At 50.7% G+C, this 19,812-nt stretch overlaps 1 long non-coding RNA gene across 8 annotated transcripts in view; it reads right to left on the bottom strand.

The window, feature by feature from the left end:
* The window catches only part of LOC108175770 (uncharacterized), a 105,414-nt gene extending 86,950 nt beyond the window's left edge, over nucleotides 1–18,464 (bottom strand). For 4 of the 8 annotated variants that reach the window (XR_016218298.1, XR_016218297.1, XR_016218296.1 and 1 more), the window contains exon 1: nucleotides 17,883–18,464. This is a non-coding gene — a long non-coding RNA (uncharacterized LOC108175770). The remainder of the gene's footprint in view (nucleotides 1–17,882) is intronic. The other 4 variants (XR_011380950.2, XR_001792431.4, XR_016218295.1 and 1 more) reach the window with 4 other exon arrangements.
* Nucleotides 18,465–19,812: the final 1,348 nt, after the last annotated feature.

Below are 19,812 nucleotides of genomic sequence, written 5' to 3'. Positions count from 1 at the left end.
GTTCTAATAATGCAGCGCTGCAAATAATACCAAGGAGAGTTTGCATTATGATAACTTTCCAATTAAAATGGATTAATGGAGGAGAAAGAGCGGCGTAGTGTCTAGACAACATATTACCGAATCCTTGGAGAGGGCGAGGGAAAGGAGTGGAGGGAACCAGGGAAAGAAGCAAGACAAACAGGTGAACTCCGAAAGTCAGAGGCACCCTTGTGAGCTGTGATGCCCCCAAGGTCCCGGGCAGGGGCCCTGATCCCTGGTACCCTACAGCAGCCGCCCAGACTTGCCAGCACTGAGAAAACCAGCCTATGAGGACCCAGAGGTCTCTGAACTCTCAATTCCTTATTAAATCAAACAGCACCCGGCCTTATAGCTGGGATTAACTTGCAGCCACCTGGGAGCACCCCAGGAGGGAAGCAAAGGCCCTGCTATGAGCCTCAGGAGACTGACACAGCCCAGGGGTTACCACCTGCTTCTATGTCACTGCACTTTGTTGCAGGACTCAAAACAACTCCTCCACCCCTCTGCTGGTGGCCCCGCCCCTGGCCACTGCTCAGTGATCCCTGCAGATCCATTCAGAACCCCTGTGCTCGGAACCCAGATTGTAGGCACGAAGGATCCAGGGTCGGGATGGAGCTGGGGCACTTCCAGGCAGAATGGGCCACTGCTGCTTCAGTCTTGAGATGTCCAGGCAAGGCCCCACCAACAGGGCCAAGTCAGTCCACTCTCCTCTGAGATGCCCAGGGTCCTTGCTCCTCCCCTCCGCTTAAGCTAACCCATCATCTTCTACCGCTTGCAAGAGAGGAGGCTGGCTGGACCACAGAGGCCGGTTTTCCACGCATCCCTATCTTACTGGGCATGCTGAATGTCTCAGTACCAGAACTGAGGAGTCTTCCGGAGATCTTTGATGTTCCCCTGCGCCCAGGAAGGCTTTGATTTCTTGCAAAGGCCCTGAGCTGGTGAGCCAGGTCCTTGTGGGTAAAGTCCTGGCCCCATGCTGCCCTCTGCAGGCAAAGAAAAGGCCCAGGTAACTGAACAATTACGCATGCAGGAGGCAGCATCTTTGTAAAACTATTTATTTTCATTTTATCTGAAAGGTGGAGAAAGAGACCTGGACAGAGGCAAACAAAGCAAGATCTTCCATCTGCTGTTTCACTCCCAAAATGCCCACAACAGCCGGGACTGGACCAACCTGAAGCCAGGAGCCTGGAACTTAACCCCTATTAACCCTGGTCTCCCACGTGGGTGACAGGGACCCAATTACTCAAGCCTCCATCTCCCACCAGCAGAAGGCTGGAGTCAGAATCAGAGCGATGACTCAAACCCAGGCACTTGACGTGGATGCAGGCATCCCAAGCGGCCCACTCCCTCCCCTCCCACTGTATCTTCCTCTCCCTTGTTCCTCATTGACTACAGACGAGGAACTGTCACGAAAAGCAAACCGGCCCAGAAACAAGGAAAATACAAGCAAAAAACTACTAGTGAGAAAAGATCACCACTTATTCAGTAGGTGCTCCAATGCATCCCAACTACACACACAACACACAGACACAGACACAGGGCCCACAACCACCTGAAGAACACCGGAGAAAAGTCTCCACATTTGGAGACTGAGTTCCTCCCCTGCTTCTTTCTCTCCATTTTTTCAGTACAATATATCTTAACATAAAATTACCACCTGGCGGTGTTTAAGTGTACAGCTCTGGGGCATTAAATACATTCACATTGCTGTGCAAACCATCATCACCATCCATCTCCAGAGTTCTTTTCATCTTGCAAAATAGAAATTCTGTATCCATTAAAAAATAACTCCCAGGGCCAGTGTTGTGGTGCAGTGGGTTAAGTTGCCACCTGCAATGTCAGCATCCCATATGGGCACTGGTTTGGGAGCCGGTTGCTCCACTTCTGATCCAACTCCCTGCTAATGCACCTGGGAAAGCCGTGTAAGATGGCCCAAGTGCTTGGGCCCCTGCCACCTACATGGAAGACCTGGATGGAGTCCTAGGCTCCTGGCTTCTGCCTGGCCCAGCCATGACCCCAGTGGAGCCATCTGGGGAATGGACCAGCAAATGGAAGATATCTCTCTCTTTCTCTCCCACCGCCCCCAGCTGTAACTGTGCCTTTCAAATAAATCTTTAAAAAATATAATAAACAGATAATAACTCCCCATTCTCCTTGCTCCCAAACCCTTGGGAAGCACCATTTTATTTTCTGTTTCTATGAATAGGACTATCCTAAGTATATCATAAAGGTGGAATTACCACCATGCTTGTCTGTTGTGCCTGCCTTAATTCACATAGCACAATGTCCTCCAGTGTTACTCACGTGGTAGCATGTGTCAGGATTGCCTTCTTTTTAAGACTGAGTAGTATTCCTGTGCGTGTACATGTGCGTGTGAGTGTGTGTGTGTGTCCTGTTTTGTTCACCCATCTATCAACAGACACGGGAGCTGTTTCCGCCTTTTGGTATTGAGAACAGTGCTTTTGTGAACACAGGCACACAAACACCTGTTGGAGCCCGTGCTCTCACCCTTTTGGGTTTATCTTGGGAGCAGAACTTTTTATTCACACGACCATTTTGTGTTGTGTGTACTGGAGCCACCACTCTGCTCTCCACAGCTCCTTCACCCGTGTTTCGTTCCCACTGGCCATGCACAGGGATCCCAATTTCTCCATGGCCTCACCAACACTCATTATGGGGGGGAGGGGAAGGGAGTTCTAGATGGTAGTCATTCTGTGGCGTGTACGAGGTATCTCCCTGCTTTGATTCGCGTTTCCATCAGGATTCGTGAGCATCTTTCCATCTCGTGTTTACTGGCCATTTCTATACCTTCTTTAAAGAAGTGTCTATTCACATCTCCGCCCATTTTTTGATTGGGTTTGTTGTTGTTGAGTTGTAGACATTCTTTACATATTGTAGATATCAATACCTTATCAGATACATGATTTACAAATATCTCCTCCCGTTCTAGGGGCTGCCTTTTCACTGTATTGATTGTATCCTTTGATGCCCATGCATTTCAATTTTGATGAAGTCCACGTGATTTACCTTTTCTTCTGTTGCTGTGCCTAGTGTCATGTCCAAGAAACCTTTACTAAATCCAGTGTCTTAGGCTTTTCTCTGCTCTGTTTTAAGAGTTTTGTCTTCTTCATTTAGGCTTTTGGTCCATTTTAGTTAACTGTTGCATATGGCATAAGGTAAGGGTCCAACTTTATTCTTTAATTGAGAAAATTGCCTTCTCCCCATTGAATAGTCTCAGAACTCTTGCCTAAATCATTTGGCTAGAGCCAGCACTGTGGCATAGCCGGTAAAGCTGCTGCCTGCAGTGCTCGCATCCCATATGGGCGCCGGTTCGAGTCCTGGCTGCTCCACTTCTGATCCAGCTCTCTGCTATGGCCTGGGAAAGCAGTAGAGGATGCTCCAGGTCCTTGGGCCCCTGCACCCATGTGGGAGACCCAGAAAAAGCTCCTGGCTTCGGATGAGCCCAGCTCTGGCCATTGCAGCCATTTGGGGAGTGAACCAGTGAATGGAAGATCTCTCTCTCTCTTTCTCTCTCTGCCTCTTTGTAACTCTGCCTTTCAAATCAATAAATAAAAATCTTTTTTAAAAAAAGTCATTCAGCCATGGATGAGGCTTTATTCCAAGGCCTTATAATGCTTCCACGTTGGTCTGTATTTGTCTTTATGCTGGCACCACACTGAGTAGATGACTACAGTTTTGTAGTAAGGTTTGTAATCAAGAAGTATGAGACCTCCAACCTTGTTCTTTTTAAAGGTTTCTTTGGAGGAGGGGGGCTGCTGTTTGGGGTCCCATGTGAATTGCAGGATAGTTTTTTTTTTAATTTTGGTAAAAATCACCATTGGAATTTTGATAGGGATTGCACTGAATCTAGATTGCTTTGGATAGTGTTGACATTGTACCAATATTAAGTCCCAATCCATAAACGTAGGATGTCTTTCCATTTGTTTGTCTCTTCTTTAATTTCTTTCAGCACCAATCTATAGTTTTTAGCATGCAAGTTTTTCACTTTAAGTTTATTTCTAAGTATTTAATTCCTTTTATGCTGTTGTGATTTCTTAAGTCCCTTTTTCTATTGTTCATTATCAGTGTAGAAATGCAACTGATTTTTGTATGTTGCTTCTGTGTCTTGAAACTTTGCCACATGCATTTTTCCCTGTTTGTTTCTTAAGCTGGGAGGTTGGGTTTGTCTGTCTGGAATATATTATTTTTAAAAACAGAAACTTTAAGTCCCAAATGTGCTCCCACTAAAACAACTCCTCTTTGGCTACAATTGGAGCTTGGAAGGAAGTGGGTAGCCTTTGTTCTCCTTGGCCCCAGAGTCTGTCTGTCTGTCTCTCTCTCTCTCTCTCTCTCTCTCACTCTTGCATCCCAAGAAATGCTAGCTTCCCAGAAAGTCAGGGACACTACCTAAGGATGAGCAAGGCAGCCACAGAGCCTGTGGACAGGCAGAAGGGTGACCTTGGCCAACAGTCAGAGTTCTGAGTATGAGAACAGGCTCCATCACTGATGCTGTGAGGCTCTGCACAAGTCCCACCCTGGGCTGAGCTTCTAAACAATAACCTGGTCTGAATTAAAGAGTCCCCCTTCAGTTGTGTGGATACCACTCAATAACGAGGGTGTCGGGGGGAAGGGAAGTGGAGGGATTGAGAGAGAAAGAAAAAACACAGGAAAATTGAATCACATATTGGTTTAACACAGTTAATTTTCCCAAGCTCTAATGGAAATGGAAAATCAAAAGTGGACTCAGAGTATAATAAAATATTGCTCAAATATTTACAGTAGTGTTTGTCTGGCTTTAACAGCAAAAAACCAATCTGGCCTTCCACTCCTATTCCAGCCCTGAACCACTGTCGCTACTCTGTGCCAAAGCATTTAGCTGGTGAGTAACACTCTTCCAGCATCTCACCGCTGGCTGAGCACTCTCCCCAGAGTACCCCTAAAGTCCATCATTTCTCTTCCATTGGGATGCTATAATCACAAGACAACAGAACAAGAATGTTAACAGTAATCACAGGTCCTTCAGATGTGAGAAAGGTGGAGACAGGGAGAGAGGAAAGTCAGAGAAATGGGGAAATAGGAAGAGACGAAGACTGACAGAGAATATGGGTGCCAAGACCATTCAATGGTCTCTTCAACACATGGCACTAGGGCCACTGGATAACCACATTCAAAAGAATGAAGTTGGACTCGAACTTACTCCATTTTCAAAATTTAACTCAATTGCATCAATGACCCAACTGTAACAATTAAAAAGTAAATAAGGGCCAGTGTTGTGGCGTAGGGGGTAAAGCTGCCACTTGCAGTGTTGGCATTCCATATGGGCACCAGTTCAAGTCTGAGCTGTTCCACTTCCCATCTAGCTCTCTGCTATGGCCTGAGAAAGCAGTAGAAAATGGTCCAAGTCCTTGGGCCCCTGCACCTTCATGGTAGACCCGGAAGAAGCTCCTGTCTTCTGGCTTTGGATTGGTACAGCTCCAGCCATTGCAGCCAACTGGGGAGTGAACCAGCGGATAGAAGACCTCTCTCTCTCTCTCTCTCTCTCTCTCTCTCTCTCTCTCTCTGCCTCTTCTTCTCTCTGTGTAACTTTGACTTTCAAATAAAGAAATCTTTTAAAAATTAATTAAAATATTAGAACACATAAAATAAATCTTCTTGACCTTGGATTTGACAATAAAACCTTAGATTTGACACCAAAAGCATAAGCAGCAAAAGAAAAAAATTGACAAATTGAGCTTCGCAAATAAAAAAAAAATTGTGCATCAAAGGGCAGAGTCAAGAATGTGAAAAGGTTGGGGCTGGCATTGTGGTGCAGCGGGCTAAGCCATCAACCACAATGCCTGCCCCTACATGAGCGCCAATCCCAGTTTCAGCTACTCTGCTTCTGATTCAACGCCCTGTTAATGCATCTGGGAAGGCAGAAGATGATGGGCCAAGCATTTGGGACCCGGCACCCATATGGGGGACTAGATGGAGTTCTAGCCTCCTGGTTTCAGCCTAGCTGAGCCTTGGCCATTGCAGCCATTTGGGCAGTGAACCAGCTGATGGAAGGCACCTCTCTCTCCTCTCCTCTCTCCTCTCCCTCTCTCCCCTCTCCCTCTCTCCCCTCTCCCTCTCTCCCCTCTCCCTCTCTCCCCCTCCTCTCTCCCTCTCTCTGTAATTCTGCCTTTCAAATAAATAGATAAATCTTTTTTTAAAAAAAAATGAAAAGGCAATCTACAAAATAGAAGAAAAATTTTGCAAATTGTACTTCTGATAAGGTTCTAGTATCCAAAGTACATAAAGAATTCTTACAATGCAAAAACTACAACAAAAAGATAAGCAACCAAATTTTGAAAAGGACAAAGAATTTGGATAGATATCTCCCCAAAGATTTACAAATGACCAACAGCACGTGAAAAAGATGTTCAAACTCGATGGTCATTAAGGAAATGCAAATCTAAACCATGATGAAATGCCACTGCACAGGCACTAGAATGGCTGTAACTTACAAAGGGAAGTAGCCAGTGTGGTGAAGGTGTGGAGAAACAGGAGCTCTCATACACTAATGGGGGGAGGGGAGGTGTGAAATGGTGCAGCCCCCGTGGAAAAGAACTTAGTGGGTCCTCAAAGGTTACACCGAGAATCTCCATGTGAGCAGTAACTCTCCCAGGGGTACCCAGGGCTACAAAGCTCTCTGTCTACAACTTCTGCATTGGTGGATCCAACCAAGCACGGATTCATGATATTTGAGGAAAAGATTTGTGCTTGTACTAAACTTGTACACACCTATTTTTTTGTTTTTTGGTCATTATTCCCTAATCAATACAGTGCAACTACATACACAGCATTGACCTTGATTTAGCCATTATAAGTAATCTAGAGATGATTGAAAGTATGCAATGTATCTGGCACAATGATTAAGTCACTGCTCAAGACAGCTACACCTCACATCAGAGTCCAGATTCTTTGGCTCCTCAGCCAGCTGCCTACAATGCACACATTGGGAGGCAGCAGATGATGGCCCCCACCCATGTGGGAGATGCAGCTTGAGTTCCAAGCTCCTGGCTTTAGCCTGCCCCAGCTCTGACTATTGCAGACATTTGAAAGGTGAAGTAACAGATGGAAGATATCCCCCCTCTCTCTCTTTCTCCACCCCCACCACCTTTCACATAAAGTAAAATAAATTTAAAATGTTACAGGGGCTGGCACTGTGGTGTAGAGGGTAAAGCTACTGGGTAAAGTGCGGGTTTGAGTCCCAGCTGCTCCACTTCCAATCCAGCTCCCTGCTAATGTGCTTGGTAAAGCAGCAGAAGATGGATCAAGTGCTTGGACCCCTGCACCCATGTGGGAGACCCAGAAGAAGTTTCTGGCTTCTGGCTTCAGACTAGCCCACCTCTAGACACTGCAGCCATTTGGGGAGTGAGTCAGTAGATGAAAGTGCTATCTTTTTCTCTCTTTAAAATAAATAAATATTTTTTATTTTTTTAAATATTACAAATACAGTATACAGGAAGATATGTATTGGGTATATGCAAATACCAGACCATTTTATATAAGGAACCTGAGCAGCTGCATACTTTGGTTATCTGAGAGTGATCCTGGAACCAATGCCCCATGGAGGCATTATGGTGCTATGGTTTGAATGTTAGCTTTTGGGGGGGTCCCCACAAAGGCCTATGTGTTAGGGGCTCACTCCCCAATGTCTTAAGTGAATGGTTAATGGGTCAATGTTAATGGTCAATGGGTAGGGACTTAATCCAATTACAGTGTCCAAGGTAGGGCCTTTGGGAAGCGGTGAGACTGGATTACGTCACTGAGGTAGACCCCCATAATCAAATATGGTGGCTTTGAAAAAGAGAGACACACAGATGTGGAGAAGGAGCCTGCTTCCATCTCTCTGCTCCCTGGGTGTCATCCTGTATACTCTGTACTTGTTCTAGAATCCACTAACCTTATCAATAACCAGACAAATAGTGCTGTCCCATTTTGGACTAAGAACCTCCAAAACAGTGAGCCAAGATAAGCCTTCTTTTCTGAATATTTGTCTCAAGTTATTTGTTATAGTGACAAAGAGCTGACTAGTACAGACCATACTCAGGAGAAACGAAAACGTATGTCCACATAGTCATTGGTACGCAAGCGTTCATGTCAGCATTGGCTGTGATAGGGAGAAGGGGTCTCTTAGTTCATTTTCTGTGGCTGGAACAGAATACCTATGAGTGAGTGATGTAGAAAGAACAAAGTTTCCTGGGGCTCACAATTCCAGAGGCTGGGCAGTTCAAGGGCACAGCTGCAGCTTCTGGGGAAAGCAGAAGAACAAGTGCAAGAGAGACAAGCATGAGAGGCTGGGCTCCCCCAGAACAACTCACTCCCAGGGCCAGCGCCGTGGCGCAGTAGGTTAATCTTCTGCCTGCAGTGCCAGCATCCCATATGGGCACCAGTTTTAGTCCCGGCTGCCCCTCTTCCAATCCAGCTCTCTGCTATGGCCTAGGAAAGCAGTAGAAGATGGCCTAAGTCCTTGGGCCCCTGCACCCATGTGGGAGACCAGAAAGAAGCTCCTGGCTCCTGGCTTTGGATCGGCACAGCTCCAGCCATTGCAGCCATTTGGGGAGTGAACCAACGGAAAGAAGACCTTTCTCTCTGTCTCTCCCTCTCACTGTCTGTAACTTTACCTCTCAAATATATAAATAAATCTTAAGGAAAAGAAAAGAATTCGCTCCCACACAAACCTGCTCCACAAGACAGGCATCAGTCCCTCTCTGTCCCTTCCTTCAACAGGTGGTGAGGTCATCATCCACCTCTCAACACTGTTACACAGGGAAGCAAGTTTTAAGGAGATCTGAAGAGGAAACCCATCTTCAGCCCATAGCAAGGTGGCAGCAACTCCAATGTGCATCGGAAGATAAATGGCTAAGCAGATTGCACCGTGTGCATGCACTGGAGTATCATTCAGCTCTGAAAAGGAGTGACGAGCGGACACATGGTACAGCGTGGATGAATCTCAAACACAAGACGCTCAGGCCACACGCTGTATGGTTTCTTCCATATGAAATATCTAGAATAGGCAGATCCGAACAGACAGAGCATGGGTTAGAGGCTGCTAGGGCATGGGAGGAGGAGAGATGGGAGTGACGACTTAGAGGATACTGACTGCCCTGCCGGAGTGATGAAAAAGTTTGAGAGTAGAGACATGGTGGTGGCACCACATGGCGGGGGCACTGAGTGCCACTGAACTGTACACCATGGAGTGGCTAATTATAGGGGCAGCTTTTGATGCAGTTGTTAGGATGTCACGGGGGACACTTGTGTCTGAGATTCGAGTGCCTGGCTTCAGTATGAGTCCCCTGCTAATATGTTCAAATGTACTCCAGGAGGCAGTAGGTGATGGTTCAAGTTCTCCAGCAGCAAGTGCTTGAGTCCTTGCCACGCACATGAAAGACCCATGTGCCCAGACCTGGCTGTTGCAGCAATATAGGGAGTAAACCAGCAAATGGAAGATCCCTATCTATCTCCCAGTCTCCCTCCCAGTCTCCCTCCCTCCCTCCCTCCCTCTCTCTCTCTGTCTCTGAATTTCAAATAAATGAAAATAAATAAATACATTTTGAATGACTACTTGTATTGTGAGTTTTCCTCAATTTACAAAACTGACAGAATTCAATTTACAAAAGAAAAGAAAAAAGCAGCGTAGACAGTGAGACCTGGACAGCGACAGGGACCTGGAGGGACAGAGAGAGAAGAGATGGAGTTGTCGGGAAAATCTATGGCCCGTTGTAAGAAATTTATTAGTGCTGTTTGGTCAGCAGGTTGCCAGCTACATTTAACATGGATCTATATACAAAGAAAATGGCTCGTTCTACATAATGAATATTTAATCATGCACGGCCGGGCAATTTCACAGAAGTAATTAAAAGCAGTCTTTTGTTTATTGCTCAAAAATGATAGCGACCCGCTGACCAGGGTGGCAGACACGGTGACACATTGAAAATGTCACCCCCTGACATATGTTATTAAAGCAGAATTAAGGGCCGCTTTCTTCCCCTCCTCTTGGAAACTAATCGCTCCTCAGCCCTCCCATGGGCCCACACGCAGAGCACAAGAGGAGTCTGGGGGTCCAGGCCCGCACCCCCTGAGCCACAGCCTGCCCCTTAGATCCACAAACTGGGACAGAGATGATCGTTCAGAAGACACAGAGATGTGTGTTGTTCGTGGGAAGCTCTCCCCACCCTCCTGCCACAGCCAGGCAGCTGCACGAGCTTGTCACTCGACTCCTACGCCTTCCCAAAGTGCCACTCCCTCCCTTGTCACTGGGACTTGCCCACGGCCCCGTGGTCGTGGGCTTCCCCACTCCAGTCTGATGGCAGTGCGTCTGTGGCCCAGGCTCTCCTTCACTCACCTACCCGCCAGGGCTCCCCACTGCTCCCCTCTGGGCCCAGCTGAATGTTCCCCATCAGGGTTCTTGGTTGCCAACAACAGACAATGACCTTAGCTTTGGATCGACCTAGGAAAATCATCTTTTTTTTTTCCTTCCTGGCTTATTCCTTCTAATGCTCAGTTTTGGGGTAAAAAAATGCTTTGTATAAGTCCAGCTCTTGGACACGGCCCCTGGGAGACAGGACGGGCCAGCCCTCCCTCTCCCTCTCTCTCTCTCTCTGTGCCTGCCCCAGCGCTCTTTACCAGCACGGCCTCTCCCCCACATCACCCACGCTTTGCGCGGGTGCTCAGACCTCAGCTCTGTTGCTGACAAATAAGTAGGCTCAGGCGGCACAAAGACATAAGAGGAGACCCCCAGGCAGCTGCCGTGAGAAGTGATTGCGATCATAAATGTAGACCTTCCACACCACGCCAGGTACACCGCCAGGGCTCGGAAAAGGCTGGCTGCACCTACAGGTTTTTGATGCCCCTCCCTTCTGAAGCAGACCCTAATTCCTCTCCCCTCCAGTGTGGGCCAGTCCTAGAGACTCCCTTCTGATGCACACAACAGGCAGGAAGCGATGGTGTGGCCCGCTGCCGGGTCTGCCAAGACCTCACCACTTCTGCCTATTTCTGTCCTGGATCACTGGCTCTGGGGGAAGCTGACCACCCAGCACGAGGATGCCCAGGGGCTATGGAGAGACCCATGTGAGAAGGGCTCAGGCCTCCTGCCAATAACTGGTGCCTTGGGGCCGGCACAGTGGCAAAGCAGGTAAAGCCACCACCTGCAGTGCCAGCATCCCATATGGGCACCACTTTGAGACATGGCTGCTCCACTTCCAATCCAGCTCTCTGCTATGGCCTGGGAAAACAGTAGAAGATGGCCCAAGTCCTTGGGCCCCTGCACCCGTGTGGGAGACCCAGAGGAAGCTCCTGGCTCCTGGCTTCAGATTGGCACAGCTCCAGCTGTTGCAGCCAACTAGGGAGTGAACCAGAGATGGAAAACCTCTATCTGCTTCTCCTCTCTCTGTGTTTGCCTCTCCTCTCTGTGTAACTCTGACTTTCAAAAAAAAAAAAAAACTGGTGCTGATTTGCCAGCTGCGCGAAGGATCCACCTTGGAGGGGATGCCCCCGTCCTCGCTGAGCAGGCTAACACTCTGACTCCTGAACTTCTGAGCCATGGAAACTGGTTAACATGCATGCTCACTGATGCTTTAATCCAATAAACTGGAGCCGGCAGTGTGGTACAGTAGGTAAGGCAGCCGTCTGCAGTGCTGGCATCCCATATGGGCACTGGCTCAAGTCCCAGCTGCTCCACTTCCAATCCAGCTCCCTGCTAATGTGCCTAAGAAAGCAACGGAAGATGGCCCAAGTGTTTGGTCTCCACATGGGAGACCCTGAAGGAGTGTGGGGAGCAACTCGGACTAGACTAAGTTACTGGAATTAAGACTTATTCTATGCATCTGCTCTCCCACAATATGGCGCTGAGAAGGGAGAAACAGCTTCTACACAGCTGCCTCCAGTTCAACCAATAAACTGTAGGACCTGCTCCTGATTGGAGGAGAGCAGCGTACTCAGCGTGTGGGTAGCAGAGTTGGGATTGGTGGAAGAGGACTATAAAGGAGGAGAGAGACAACATGCATCAGGGAACATCTAAGAGGAACACCTGTGCAGCCCCCGAGAGAGCCGGCTGGCGGTGTGCCGCTCCCCCGCGGAAGTGGGGAAGGTGGCAGGGGGAACCGCCCTTCCACGGAGGTGGAAGGGACGGTAGCCAACCCGGGAAGAACCAGCAGCAAACCCGGGGAGGGCCGAGCAGACAAAAGAACAGCTCAGGGTCCTGTGTCGTTCCTCCATGAAGAGGGGGAGCGACATAATGGTGCCGTGACTCGGATAGGAAACCCAGGAGGGAAGAAACGGGATGAAGTGGGAAAATACTGGAGAGAGAGACTAGCAAAGAACCTAGGGAAAAGCCGGACGGAAAAAGGTGCCGGAAGAAGCTATTGAAAGCCTAGGCATAGACTCGGATATGGACTGTGGGAAAGAAGTTAGGATTGAAAGCGAAAGTGAAAGCTTTCATAGACTCGGATGCGGACTATGGCGGGGAAGCTAGGAGATTGAAAGCGAAAGTGAAACCTGGAGGAGGCTTGGACTCGGATGCGGACTGTGGGGAGAAACCGGGAGAAATGAGAGGGGAATATTGTTGTTGGAAGAAAAGTTAGGGAAACATACTGGGTAGAGAAAAATGTTAGGGAAATTGAAGCCGCAGGGGCAGGCCGAGGCGGAGACGTAAGCTATCTTGGAATTCTTCAAGTCAGCCTGGGGAGCAAAAGGCGAAAATCTGGAACCAGAGGCAGAGACGTGGGCCACCAGGTTGGAATTCGCCAGGTTAGCCCGGAGAACTTGGACTAAATGCCGATGGCGGAAACGTGAGCTGGGCTGTGTGACTCGCAGAAGCCGCCGCGCGCAGAGAGAGCGCGCGGGGCACAAGTGGGGAGAGCACACGGGGCGCGGATAGATAGGGAACGTGGGGCTATTGCAAAGGCCGTGGTGCGGGCGCGAAGGCCGTGGAGACCGCGGAGCGCATGAAGCCGAGCGGCGCAGAGCCGGGAACCCGCCGCGGGGCGGCGAGGCGCCAAGAAGCAGCCTTGGGGCGGGCGCCGGGAAGCCGCGAAGATAAGAGAAACAGAAGTTTAGAAGTAAAATGAGAGAAATAGGAATGCTGGTAGATAGAAGTAAAATAGGTGAGATAGGAATGCCCAGAGATAGAGAAATAGAGAAAAATAAGGCCTCCCCACAACACGGCAATGAGAGAGCTTGGATTCGGTCTGCCTGATTAGTAAGACGATAAGCACCTGCTGGCGGCTAGCAGCTTACCCGCTGCAGGTCACCGAAGATAGGCACGAATTAACATCAATAAGTCTCCCCACAATACCGCAATGAGAAGGCTTGGATTCAGTCTGCCTGATTAGTAAGGCGATAAGCACCAGCAGGCAGCTCGACCAGAGTATGAGCTGCAGGTCACCGAAGATAGGCACGAATCAACACCAATAAGTCTCCCCACAATACGGCAATGAGAGGGCTTGGATTCGGTTTGCCTGATTGCTAGGGCTTGTAAGCACCTGCAGGCAGTTCTAGCAGAGCAGAGCATGCGCTGCAGGGCACCGAACACAGGCACGCATCAGCGCCTAAAAACCTCCTCACAACATGGCGAAGAGAGGACCCGGATTCGGTTTGCCTGATTGGTAGGGCTTGTAAGCACCTGTGGGCAACTCTAGCAAGCAGAGCAGAGTGTGTGCCGCGGGGCACCGAAGACAGGCGCATATCAACGCCAAAAAATAAAAAGAAAGGGAGATCTGTGGGGAGCAACTCGGACTAGACTAAGTTACTGGAATTAAGACTTATTCTATGCATCTGCTCTCCCACAATATGGCGCTGAGAAGGGAGAAACAGCTTCTACACAGCTGCCTCCAGTTCAACCAATAAACTGTAGGACCTGCTCCTGATTGGAGGAGAGCAGCGTACTCAGCGTGTGGGTAGCAGAGTTGGGATTGGTGGAAGAGGACTATAAAGGAGGAGAGAGACAACATGCATCAGGGAACATCTAAGAGGAACACCTGTGCAGCCCCTGAGAGAGCCGGCTGGCGGTGTGCCGCTCCCCCGCGGAAGTGGGGAAGGTGGCAGGGGGAACCGCCCTTCCACGGAGGTGGAAGGGACGGTAGCCAACCCGGGAAGAACCAGCAGCAAACCCGGGGAGGGCCGAGCAGACAAAAGAACAGCGCAGGGTCCTGTGTCGTTCCTCCATGAAGAGGGGGAGCGACAAAGGAGCTCTAGGCTCCTGGCTTCTACCTGGCTATTGCACCCATTTGGGGGGTAAACCAACAAATGGAAGATCTCTCTCTCTCTTTTCTCTCTCTGCCTCTCTCTGTGTAACTCTGCCTTTTAAATAAATTAATTAATTAAAAAAAATTAAAGTAGGTGGTGCAATGTCCAGTGTGTGTCCTTATCAAGAGAGTGTAAGTTTCTCCTTTCTACTGACTGGAATTGGAGTCGTCACCTGGGATTATAAAGTGACCTTGGGAACGGAGGCCATGAACACAGAACCAAAAGACACTTGAGTCCCTGACACGACACGCAAGAGCCCCAGCCGTGACCATGCGTGGCCCACCTTCCACACGGGTGAGAAGTAGAGCTCGGCTATTTGGGTTTTGTTACAGCAGAGCCTGTCATAACTGAAATGGAAATGAATGTTGATTATGCATGTATGTGTCACACCGTGTCACACTCATGAATTCATTTAAATCCATATCACAACCCCATGAGGCAGACAGGACGGCAGGTAAGACAGAAATAAACGGAGAGCGAAGACTCAGAGAGGCTGAATGACTTACTCTTAGTCACACAGCTATAATACCATCTGCAAGTGGGCATTGTGATGCAGTGGTAAGCCACCCTGGGGATGCCTGCGTCCCATGTCAGAGTGCCTGGGCTCAAGTCCTGTCTCTGCTTCCAATTCTAACTCCCTGCTACTACGCGCCCTGGGAGGCAGCAGGTGATGGCCCAAACACTGGGGATCCTGCCACCCACATGGGAGACCTGGATGGAGATCCTGGCTCCTGTCTCCTGGTTCATCGTGGCCTAGCCCTGGCTGTTGTGGGCATTCGGGGAGCAAACCAGCAGATGGAAGATTCTCTCTCTCTCTCTCTCTCTCTCTCTCTCTCTCTCTCTCTCTCTCCTGCCTCCCTCTCTCTCTCTATCTCTTATTATTCTTCAAAATTGGAGCTAAGTGGATCCAAATGTAAACCCATTGTGTGAGCCCTCCTCTTGTGGACTCAAGACCCCTGGGCTGGGTCTGTTTCCACCTGTACCAGCCAGGCTGCTCTCTTCCCGCCCACACCCCCATCCCACCTCGCAGTCAGTTGCTCCGTTCCATTTCCTCAAGGACCCTACAGTTCAGCTCTGTGAAGCCAGGACCCGCCCTGGGAGATTTTGTTTCCCTGGTTGTAGACACTGCATAAGGACTCGCTGAATGATTGGTGAGGTAAGGCTGAGAAGAGGGCTGGGGGCTGGCCTAGAGCATAACTCCCCCAGCACCCTCACAATGCTGTCATCTCACCAGCCTTTACACTCTCTCTTTTTAATATCTATTTAGAAGCACACAATGTATGTTGGCCTTTTATCAGTCAGCATAAATGAACACAGAGTCCAAATGCCATTTCAGTCACATATCTAAAGACGGCAATATCCCCAGCTAAGCAACGACATCAGACAAGATGCCTTGGAGGAGGCTGGTGTTGCGGTGCAATGGGTTATGTCACAGCTAGTGCCGCCGGCATCTCGTATCAGAGAGCCAGTTCAAGGGACAGCTGCTCTGCTTCCAATCCACTTCCTTGCTAATGCTCCTGAAAAAGCAACAGAGGATGGCCTAAGTATTTGGACCCCTACCATCCACATGGGAGACCCAGATAAAGTGAGAGGATGTGCCTGGCTTCTAGAACATTCTCAGTGAGCACGGCCATCAGCAGCAGCCCCATAATTAACTTTGGGGTGTTTAAGCATGTTGATATTTTTAAAAGCTAGAAATTCTGGGGCCAGTACTGTGGTGTAGGAGGTTAAGCCTCTGCCTGTGATGCCGGCATCCCATATGGTGCCAGTTTGAGTCCCAGATGTTCCTCTTCCAATCCAACTCTGCTATGGCCTGGGAAAGCAGAAGATGGCCCAAATGCTTGGGCTCCTGGATCCTGGCTTCAGATCAGCCGAGCTGTGGCCATTGTGCCCCCAAAGACCTCCCACTAGACCCACCTCCCAGATGCCATCATTAGATCAAGTCCTCACCCTTAACCCATCAAGCATAACACTGAGACATCAGTGTTCTCACAGCTGCACAAGTTGTTGGGAAACAAGTCCTCCTCAATTCACAACTGAGGCCCTGGGTGACAGACAGTCCTGACTCCAACTTCCTGCTACTGCCCAGCACGGGAGGCAGGGGTGTCAGCTCAGTGCTTGGGCCCCTGCCATCCGTGTGGGAGGTCTGGATTGAGTTCCAGCCTGCCAGGCCCTGGTTGCTGCAGGCATCTGAGGGATGAACTAGTGGATGAAAAATCAACATCTTTTTTTCTCTGCTTTTCATATAAAAAATGAAAAGAAATGGATAAAGGTTTTACACATTCTCAAATAAGGGGTGCACCATGGTTGGGAGGCAGAGGAATACCACATTAGTAGCATTTCAGATGTCATTTGGGAAATACGATTTCTTCTTGCTTTTCCTTGTGATCACCCTGGTTCTAAGGTGATGACACTGTCACGGGGCTCCCACTGGCAAAGTCTCCTAATGTCTTCCCCTTCCCCATAGGCAAGGGCCTAGCAGAGCAGATTCCCTCCCGTGGAGCCTGCCCGTGTCAGCACCTGGTTCTCCCTAGCCCCAATCCCCAGTCTCCATGGGGCGAGGGTCCCCAGCAGGTATGCTGGTGAAGAAACAAAGAGCCAGCCCCCCACACAGGGGTGCCTTCCAGAGACCATGGCACCCCCAGAGTTGGGCAAGCCGGCAGCCCTCCTATCAGCCTTTGGCTTGGCTCCCCATCCCCACCCCCACCTCCAGCCCTCACCCCTGCCCCCTTGTTCAGTTTCAAATCATCCACCTTCAGAACATGCCTGGTTCTGGGAGCAGAGTGAGAGAGTGCACAGTTAGGAACTGTCCCATCTCTAGTTCCTGCCAATGCCTTGTGCTACGGCCTGGTGGGTTCCCAAGGAAGTAAGGCAGTGAGGACCTTCATCCCAACCAAACTCCAGCTGGGCCAGAGGGTGGCCCGGCCCCGGGGTCTTCTCCAGAGGCTGTGCAGCTCAGGGAGCCAGCAGGAAAGCGGCTGTGGCAGCCCTGCTGCCCCTGTGCATTCCCCTAAGCCCTCCATCCTCGCCCTTGACCCTGGTCAACTGAGGGCCGGGCCCTGGCCAAGGCCTTTTAGCCTCCAGCTAGTAGGACCCCGTGCCAACTGGCTTAAGCAAAAGGTGAGGGTTTCAGACCAGAGGGGTGGAGTACGGAACACGAGGGCAGGAGGGCTTCACAAAGGCCTGGAGCGCCCAGCCAGCCCCTCTCTCTCTTTCCTCTGTGTGTGTCCCCCTCTGTCCCCCTCTAACGCTGACTTCCTCTTTCTCACACTCAGATGGTCTGATTCCGCAGGTGGCCCCAGTGCAGACCCAACTAATGCGACCAGTAGCTGAGGGCCCAGATCCCAGAGTGGAGATGCTGTCTCCCGGCTCCGCCAGCCTGCTGGGGTCCACACTCCTGAGCAGAGGCGAAGGACACTTCTCCACCGAAACCCCTCGTGACACCACCCCGGGGGTCACTCGGCCTCCCTCTGGCCTACACAGTGACGGAAGCCGGAAGCCGTCCACACACTTTGCCATCTTACTGTCAGTAACCCAAACTTCACAGCCGAGCCCTTCATGCCACTTAGCCACCAGCCTTGCGGGTCGCCTACCTTCTCTTCTGACAGGGTTTGATGCGGCTGGAGGGCGGGAAGACGGGGCAGATGGACTGCGCATGTGCGTGCCCGCGCATGCGCGTGTGGATGTGCTGTATGCGCATGTGCATGTGCGCGCATTTCGGACGGCCTGGAAGAGCTCTGTAGTTCGGTGCCGCGGCCTCCCATGATGACTCCTCCTCCGGGTGCAGATGGAGGGCAGGTGCTGGGACACCAGAGCAGAGGGAACCAATTACCTTCTCCTCCTTCAAGGAAACTCACTTTTAATTTCCTCTGCGATCATCCTGCTAGCTGCGAGCAGAGGCTGGCGGCTGGCTCCCCTTTGATTCCTCCTCGCAGCCGCTCTCCGGCTCTGGCCTCCCTGCCCTTTCCCACCCCCTCCCGGTTTAGCTGTTTTATATTTAGCCGCAGACGGTTTAGAAAATATGCAGTGCGTGCGACCGTGCAAGTCTCCCTGCTTGTTGTGGGCTGGTTTCGGGCGCCGGGTCAGCGTCTTTCTCCTCTCGCGGGAGAGGGAGTGAACAGGCTGCATACTCTCACCAAGGCTTGGGGACAGGCCGGATCTTGTGCTCAACAGTTCGCATCAAAGCACTCTCAGAAGTCCTGCTCCTCACAACCCCGCCCCGCACTCTCAGGTGCAGCGGCTGATACAGCCATTCATTCATTCACTCTCATTCATTCATTCAACACATATGGGTCGGGTCTGTGGCTGGAGCCGGGGGTTCAATGGTGAAGCAAAGCAGGACACATGTTCTTGAGCAGCCCTCTTTTGTGTATATATATATATATATATAGAGAGAGAGAGAGAGAGAGAGAGAGAGTTGAAAGAATTACAGAGAGCAAGAGAGAAAGAGATTTTCCACCCACTGGTTCACTCCCCAAATGGTCACAACTGCCAGGGCTGGGCCAGGCCCAAGCCAGGAGCTTCCTCAGGGTCTCCCACATGGGTGCAGGGGCCCAAGCACTTGGGCCATCTTCTACTGCTTTTCCCAGGATGTTAGTAGGAAGCTGGATTGCAAGCGGAGCGGCCAGGATTCGAACCAGCACCCATTAGGGATGCCAGCCTCGCAGGCAGCAGCTTTACCGGCTGTGCCACAGTGCTGGCCCTCTGAGCATCCTTAAATGCAGAACGGTACAGAGTGGGCGCCCTGGACCCCCTTCCAGCACCTGATAGGCTTGCCTGGCTGCCAGCTGTTGCTCAACAAAGTGGACCCTGGAATGCGGCAGGGGCATTCACGAGGGGTCTGGGGTGCATGGATGGAGGGCCCGGAAGCAGAGTGCAGGCCCCCAGCAGGATGTGGGGTTCCTGGAGTGCCCAAAAATAGAGGCAGAAAAGGCCTTGGAGGAGGTAATTGAGTTGCTTTCTTTCATTTTCATCACAAGGATGACTGGGCTGAGGGCCAGCCCCGCTGGCGAGGGGTGAGAACGCCTTCCCTGCCCAGGGCTCTGGGTGTCACTTGCAGAAGTCTCTCCTGTGTCATGTAGCGGGCCTCTTCCTTTGTTCTCAGGCCTCAGTCATGCTGTCCCTGGCAGCCGGGACAGCCAGGAGCAGAAAGGTCAGCCACGTGGCGCCTCCATCAAGTGCAGACTCTGTGGCCCTGCCGCTTCATCTGAGGGCTCCTGGGCTCCGAGTGAGCTGGGGCGTGGAGTCCTACCTGGGCTCCAGGTGCCCGGGTCACTGCACCAGCACCGCCTAGAGGACTCGGCCTTGCAGGACAAAGGCTGCCCCGGTTGCCATGGGGAGCAGCCTGGTCTCAGGGCTTGCTTGGAGCCCCCTCGGAGCCCCGTCCAGGGGGAGGACCCAGTGCCTGGCTGAGCTCACTGGAGCACAATGGGCTATTTTTAGGGCCCAGTCACACACGCCGAGGAGGACCGCTTGCATCTGGCATGCTGAGCTGGGGGCTGTCACTGCCCAAACCCACTGCCC

Source organism: Oryctolagus cuniculus, chromosome 12, assembly GCF_051225735.1.
Source record: "Oryctolagus cuniculus isolate XC-2025 breed Fujian yellow rabbit chromosome 12, ASM5122573v1, whole genome shotgun sequence".
NCBI lineage: Eukaryota > Metazoa > Chordata > Mammalia > Lagomorpha > Leporidae > Oryctolagus > Oryctolagus cuniculus.
Note: the sequence above shows the minus strand (reverse complement) of the source record. Positions and strands in the feature narration are given on the sequence as shown.